The sequence below is a fragment of the Lathyrus oleraceus genome, chromosome 1, assembly GCF_024323335.1.
Source record: "Lathyrus oleraceus cultivar Zhongwan6 chromosome 1, CAAS_Psat_ZW6_1.0, whole genome shotgun sequence".
Taxonomy (NCBI): Eukaryota; Viridiplantae; Streptophyta; class Magnoliopsida; order Fabales; family Fabaceae; genus Lathyrus; species Lathyrus oleraceus.
Window position 1 is genome coordinate 32,333,938 of NC_066579.1, and position 7,303 is coordinate 32,341,240.

The 7,303-nt window shown below is 21.9% G+C and overlaps 2 long non-coding RNA genes across 2 annotated transcripts; both read right to left on the reverse strand.

Moving 5' to 3' along the window:
* Nucleotides 1-629: 629 nt before the first annotated feature.
* LOC127082878 (uncharacterized) lies at nucleotides 630-1,110 on the reverse strand. Its single transcript, XR_007788258.1, has 2 exons — nucleotides 995-1,110; nucleotides 630-814 (listed from the first exon to the last, which is right to left on the reverse strand). It is a non-coding gene; the product is annotated as an uncharacterized LOC127082878 (long non-coding RNA).
* A 3,970-nt stretch (nucleotides 1,111-5,080) lies between these two features.
* LOC127082805 (uncharacterized) lies at nucleotides 5,081-5,638 on the reverse strand. The gene is made up of 2 exons (XR_007788227.1): nucleotides 5,446-5,638; nucleotides 5,081-5,265 (listed from the first exon to the last, which is right to left on the reverse strand). It is a non-coding gene; the product is annotated as an uncharacterized LOC127082805 (long non-coding RNA).
* Between the last annotated feature and the right edge of the window lie 1,665 nt (nucleotides 5,639-7,303).

Below are 7,303 nucleotides of genomic sequence, written 5' to 3' on the forward strand. Positions count from 1 at the left end.
AATGAAATAATTATATATTAATTAAAAATATATTATTTTCACTATATTTGATCAAATAATTTGAAGATATTTTATTATAATCCAAACCACTTGATAAAATAATTTGATGAGATTTTATTATAATTTAAACACCAATATTAGCTTTTAATTATTATTTTTACAAAAACAACGGATGTCATTTGAATTTCTTATTATTAACTATTGCTAAAATATACGGTCATTAGATAACAATGTTTTTGATAAATTAAAAAATAAAAAATGTCATACATTAAAAAAAAATTTAATTATATTTCCTCAGTCTCAATAAAAACAAAATTCCGCACTTTTTTCTTTAAAGGAATATAAATATTTTGTCATGTGAAGTTTATGTATGGTAGATTATTTTTATAAGTTACTCATGTTATATTTTTCATTATTTTTATAACTATAATTATAAAATCCATAACAACTATTAATTAAATAATTTGTAAATACATTAATTTAATATAAGTTTAGTGTTGAAAATTATTAAATTTTTATTCCAATTAATAAGTAGAAATTATAAAATTAAAGTTTTGAAATGAAATTACATTATTGATACTTCAAAAAAAAATTATGTAAATTTCAGATGGAGTGTTTGTAGATAAATGTATTCAAAGAAACAACGAAAATGTTTATTTTATATTCAAACTTTCCAAATTGCAACAACATTCACCCCCTAAACACGAGCCACCTTTTGGTTTGCCCAATGATGCTTTACAAAAATGGTCACACTGTTCTGATGCAGTTGGACAAAAATTTGATGCGAAGCATAATTTTCCGTTTGCTCCTGAAACTATCATTTCAATTACATTAGAAATAATATATAAAATTGTGTTCATAAGATTGTGTTTTCTTAAACAAAAACATATTCCTTTTAGTATACTCGATAGTATCCTACCATCCAAATGCTTTAATAAAAACATAACAATGAATATGAAGCAATAAAAATTGAGTTTTATAATTAGATTATTACCGGCAACCATGCCTGAAGCAATGCAAATGATCAAAATGGTTAAAATGAGAGTCTTGTAGGATGCCATTTTGTTTTTTAATGTTGAAGTAAGCATGTTGCAAATGCCTATTTATAAGGACTTTGGGAATTAAGTTAGAACAATAGTTTCAAGAAGTGAGCCAAAGGACATAATTTAATTATGAAATACGATATTATCCCGATTTTAAAAATTCTATCTTTTAATTTAAATCTTTTAATTTATTTTTATGCTTTTTTTAAATCGACCCAATGAATAATACATAAAATTTCCAAATATTATTTTATTTATATAACTTCTCAAATATTAAACTATTTTGGGATAGATTTAAATTTTTATTAATACCCAATAATGATGGGGACATATTATTGTTCAGAATTAAACACCATGTCAATATACAAGTTTTATACGACATAACCTATTAAATTCCTGTGTAAAAAAGCCATTGAAATGTCAACTTTAATATGTTTTAATAACATCTCTTTTAGTAGTAAAACATTTTTTAGTCATTTATTAAATTGTCACAAATATTAAACAGTTACGAAACTCAAAATAAAAAAACATGATAATTTTATTTCTCAATATGTTTTAAGAGTCAAATTTTATTTTCCAAATTGCTTTATTTAGATCCCATAATTAATCTACAAATGCAGGGAATTTAGTCTATATAATATGTTTATTACATCTTTTGGCTACAATGTCTTCCCCAACCAATGGTACAAATAAAAATATAATTTTTTTGTGAATAGTTACAAAATATTATTTATATTTTCTATATTATATGGTTACAACGTCTTTCATATCCAACCGTAAAAATTAGAAACAAAACTTTTTAAGTTGTCCAAAAATCTAACAAAACACTGTTGGAAGATTTAACTAATTAATTATTTTTTAACAACTAATTTTAACTTATTTTATAAAAATTTAATGATTCAATCTATAAAGGAATTGTATTTGATATTTTTTTTATATATCATTATTGTTAATTTTAAATAGATGGAAACATATTTCAAATAGAAAATAGTCATGCTTTTTAAATACTAATGTGTAAGATATTATCAGAACGAAAGTGATCTTCTATTTAACATATAAAATAAATAAACAAATATATATATATATATATATATATATATATATATATATATATATATATATATAGTAATTCAAAATAAATAATATTTACCTTATTTGATTAATAATTTTTCTATATTTTCTGTAACTTAAACAAAAATATTAACTTTTAAGTATTATTTTGATACAAAAATATTGGGCAACACTTAAGTTTTTCTCTGTTATATGAATATTGATAAAATAAGAGAAAAAATATACTCCAAAGTTAAAAAACCATCATTTGATAATCTTATTAATAAATATTAAAAAAAATATATTAAAACTTATTTTTCTACTATTTTTCCATAATGTAATATCTTGGCCTAAACCATTGGTTTAAAATCCAATCACTTTTGTTCTTAATAAAACAACTTTTCTTAAACTCATAAAGCCCATGATTGTTAAAAGTAATGTATTGTCTACTAATAAACATTCTTTTATTTATGAAAAATATTTTTAAAATTATTTTTTACAAAACCTAACGATTTCTTCTATCAATGAATTGTATTTCCTTAATTACTTCTTGTTGTGCCATTTGGGAAATTTTAACTACACGGCAATATATTTCAAATGAGAAATCTTATCTTTTATTTCAACGTTATTGTGTTTAATATTAAGAGGATAAGAACATAAGACTAACTTATAGAATAAATTAATATATATTAATTTGAAATAAATTTTGTACATTATATTTTATCAAATAATTTGTTGATCAAATAAATTAGTTTCATACATATGAATATACAAATTTTATGTGACATATCCTATTAAATGCCAACTTTTATAGGTTCATCAATGTTTTAAAAATCGAACCGGTGAAATTCCTGGTTTAAGGTTCAATGAATTCAACCGGTTAAACATACAGTTGAACTGTTTATTAAATAAACTAATATTCATAGATATGTCACACATAATCATAGGTTCACAACTTAATAAAATAAATATTTCAAAAATAAATTACAAACTTAATACGACAATGTCAATAGCATATATAATAACACAACATAGTTGCACAGTTCATTTCATCTTCATTTAAGAATAATTTGAACAAATTAAAAAGTTATAATAAAATAACTTAAGCTAATTCAAACCAAAATTAAAATAATAGAAGATAATAACTAAAATAAAGTTCAAATAACTAAGAATAGCTAAATCAAATAAGATAAAATACCAAAAATAAAGAATACAATAAACTAAATTAAATTAAAAAAATCGAGTTGAACTACGACAAACAAGTTAAAGTTGACAACAACAAACAATATTGAATTAAACGGAAATTAACATTATGCAGGACATCGTGACTATGTTTGAAAAAGACAGCGTGATGATGATGGAGTGTAGTTGAAAGAAAAACTATAACGATGTGACCAAACTTAGAAGTTTGTATGGATGTAAAAAATGTAATTCTTTTTTGTGATTGGGGAATGCGTGTTAAGTTTTAATATTGACATATTAATTTTTAAAGTGTTTTTTTAACAAAATGGTCAATTTGATGTATTTTTCTGAACCAGACGGTATAACAAAACCAACTTCGGTTATTTGGTTCGAATGGTTTTGGACTGTTTAATCTAGTTTTTGCAATTTTATTCCGGTTTTGACCCACTAGCGGTTTTAAAAGGTTGACCCAACCAGATTCATCGCTGGTTCCCGGACCAACCGATTGAACCGACCGGTTCGATCTTGTTTTTAAAACATTTGGTTCAAAAAAATTATTTTGATACATATAAACATACAAATTGTATACAACATATCCTATTAAACTCAAACTTTTATAGATTCAATTAAGATCTCTTTTATTAGTGACGATTAATAATGTCAAATATTTTCACAACTCTTGATTTTAAAATATTATAACTCTCTTTCTAGATTTCTTTTTAAAAGAAATTTAAAATTTAAAATTACTTTCTGTAGAACCCATAATTCTTCTTCAAGTGCAGATCATATAATCTGGATAATATTTTTATTTCATAAAATATCTTTCATAATCAATGTTACAGAATAAAATAAAAATATTTACAGATGGCTTTTAGGTAGTATTTTAATAAAAATATTGGCAACACATAGGTTTTGCTCTAATTCTACACATCTGTAAAAAATAACCTATAAAAACTACTCGAAAGTTAAAACAAATTATTTAATAATCTACTACATATGTAAATTGGAGTATTTTCTAGGTAATAAATATTAAGTTACTCTCTAACAATTTATATTTAAATTATTTTCATTAAACTTGAATAATTCAATCTATACATTAATTGTGTCTCCTAAAATATTTTGTGTTGTTCCATTGTGTTTAATAACATGAGATTGAGAACATCAGTCTAACTTATTAATGAAATAATTATATATTAATTAAAAATATATTATTTTCACTATATTTGATCAAATAATTTGAAGATATTTTATTATAATCCAAACCACTTGATAAAATAATTTGATGAGATTTTATTATAATTTAAACACCAATATTAGCTTTTAATTATTATTTTTACAAAAACAACGGATGTCATTTGAATTTCTTATTATTAACTATTGCTAAAATATACGGTCATTAGATAACAATGTTTTTGATAAATTAAAAAATAAAAAATGTCATACATTAAAAAAAAATTTAATTATATTTCCTCAGTCTCAATAAAAACAAAATTCCGCACTTTTTTCTTTAAAGGAATATAAATATTTTGTCATGTGAAGTTTATGTATGGTAGATTATTTTTATAAGTTACTCATGTTATATTTTTCATTATTTTTATAACTATAATTATAAAATCCATAACAACTATTAATTAAATAATTTGTAAATACATTAATTTAATATAAGTTTAGTGTTGAAAATTATTAAATTTTTATTCCAATTAATAAGTAGAAATTATAAAATTAAAGTTTTGAAATGAAATTACATTATTGATACTTCAAAAAAAAATTATGTAAATTTCAGATGGAGTGTTTGTAGATAAATGTATTCAAAGAAACAACGAAAATGTTTATTTTATATTCAAACTTTCCAAATTGCAACAACATTCACCCCCTAAACACGAGCCACCTTTTGGTTTGCCCAATGATGCTTTACAAAAATGGTCACACTGTTCTGATGCAGTTGGACAAAAATTTGATGCGAAGCATAATTTTCCGTTTGCTCCTGAAACTATCATTTCAATTACATTAGAAATAATATATAAAATTGTGTTCATAAGATTGTGTTTTCTTAAACAAAAACATATTCCTTTTAGTATACTCGATAGTATCCTACCATCCAAATGTTTTAATAAAAACATAACAATGAATATGAAGCAATAAAAATTGAGTTTTATAATTAGATTATTACCGGCAACCATGCCTGAAGCAATGCAAATGATCAAAATGGTTAAAATGAGAGTCTTGTAGGATGCCATTTTGTTTTTTAATGTTGAAGTAAGCATGTTGCAAATGCCTATTTATAAGGACTTTGGGAATTAAGTTAGAACAATAGTTTCAAGAAGTGAGCCAAAGGACATAATTTAATTATGAAATACGATATTATCCCGATTTTAAAAATTCTATCTTTTAATTTAAATCTTTTAATTTATTTTTATGCTTTTTTTAAATCGACCCAATGAATAATACATAAAATTTCCAAATATTATTTTATTTATATAACTTCTCAAATATTAAACTATTTTTGGGATAGATTTAAATTTTTATTAATACCCAATAATGATGGGGACATATTATTGTTCAGAATTAAACACCATGTCAATATACAAGTTTTATACGACATAACCTATTGAATTCCTGTGTAAAAAAGCCATTGAAATGTCAACTTTAATATGTTTTAATAACATCTCTTTTAGTAGTAAAACATTTTTTAGTCATTTATTAAATTGTCACAAATATTAAACAGCTACGAAACTCAAAATAACAAAACATGATAATTTTATTTCTCAATATGTTTTAAGAGTCAAATTTTATTTTCCAAATTGCTTTATTTAGATCCCATAATTAATCTACAAATGCAGAGAATTTAGTCTATATAATATGTTTATTACATCTTTTGGCTACAATGTCTTCCCCAACCAATGGTACAAATAAAAATATAATTTTTTTTGTGAATAGTTATAAAATATTATTTATATTTTCTATATTATGTGGTTACAACGTCTTTCATATCCAACCGTAAAAATTAAAAACAAAACTTTTTAAGTTGTCCAAAAATCTAACAAAACACTGTTGGAAGATTTAACTAATTAATTATTTTTTAAAAAACTAATTTTAACTTATTTTATAAAAATTTAATGATTCAATCTATAAAGGAATTGTATTTGATATTTTTTTTATATATCATTATTGTTAATTTTAAATAGATGGAAACATATTTCAAATAGAAAATAGTCATGCTTTTTAAATAGTAATGTGTAAGATATTATCAGCATTAAAGTGATTTTCTATTTAACATATAAAATAAATAAATATATATATATATAGTAATTCAGAATAAATAATTTTTACCTTATTTGAATAATAATTTTTCTATATTTTTTGTAACTTAAACAAAAATATTAACTTTTAAGTATTATTTTGATAAAAAAATATTGGGCAACACTCAAGTTATTCTCTGTTATATGAATATTGATAAAATAAGAGAAAAAATATACTCCAAAGTTAAAAAACCATCATTTGATATTCTTATTAATAAATATTAAAAAAAATATATTAAAACTTATTTTTCTACTATTTTTCCATAATGTAATATCTTGGCCTAAACCATTGGTTTAAAATCCAATCACTTTTGTTCTTAATAATTTTTTTTTTCTTAAACTCATAAAGTCCATGATTGTTAAAAGTAATGTATTGTCTACTAATAAATATTCTTTTATTTATGAAAATTATTTTTAAAATTATTTTTTACAAAACCTAACGATTTCTTCTATCAATGAATTGTATTTCCTTAATTACTTCTTGTTGTGCCATTTTGGAAATTTTAACTACATGGCAATATATTTCAAATGAGAAATCTTATCTTTTATTTCAACGTTATTGTGTTTAATATTAAGAGGATAAGAACATAAGACTTACTTATAGAATAAATTAATATATATTAATTTGAACTAAATTATGTACATTATATTTTATCAGATAATTTGTTGCTCAAATAAAATAGTTTCATACATATGAATATACAAATTTTATGTGACATATCCTATTAA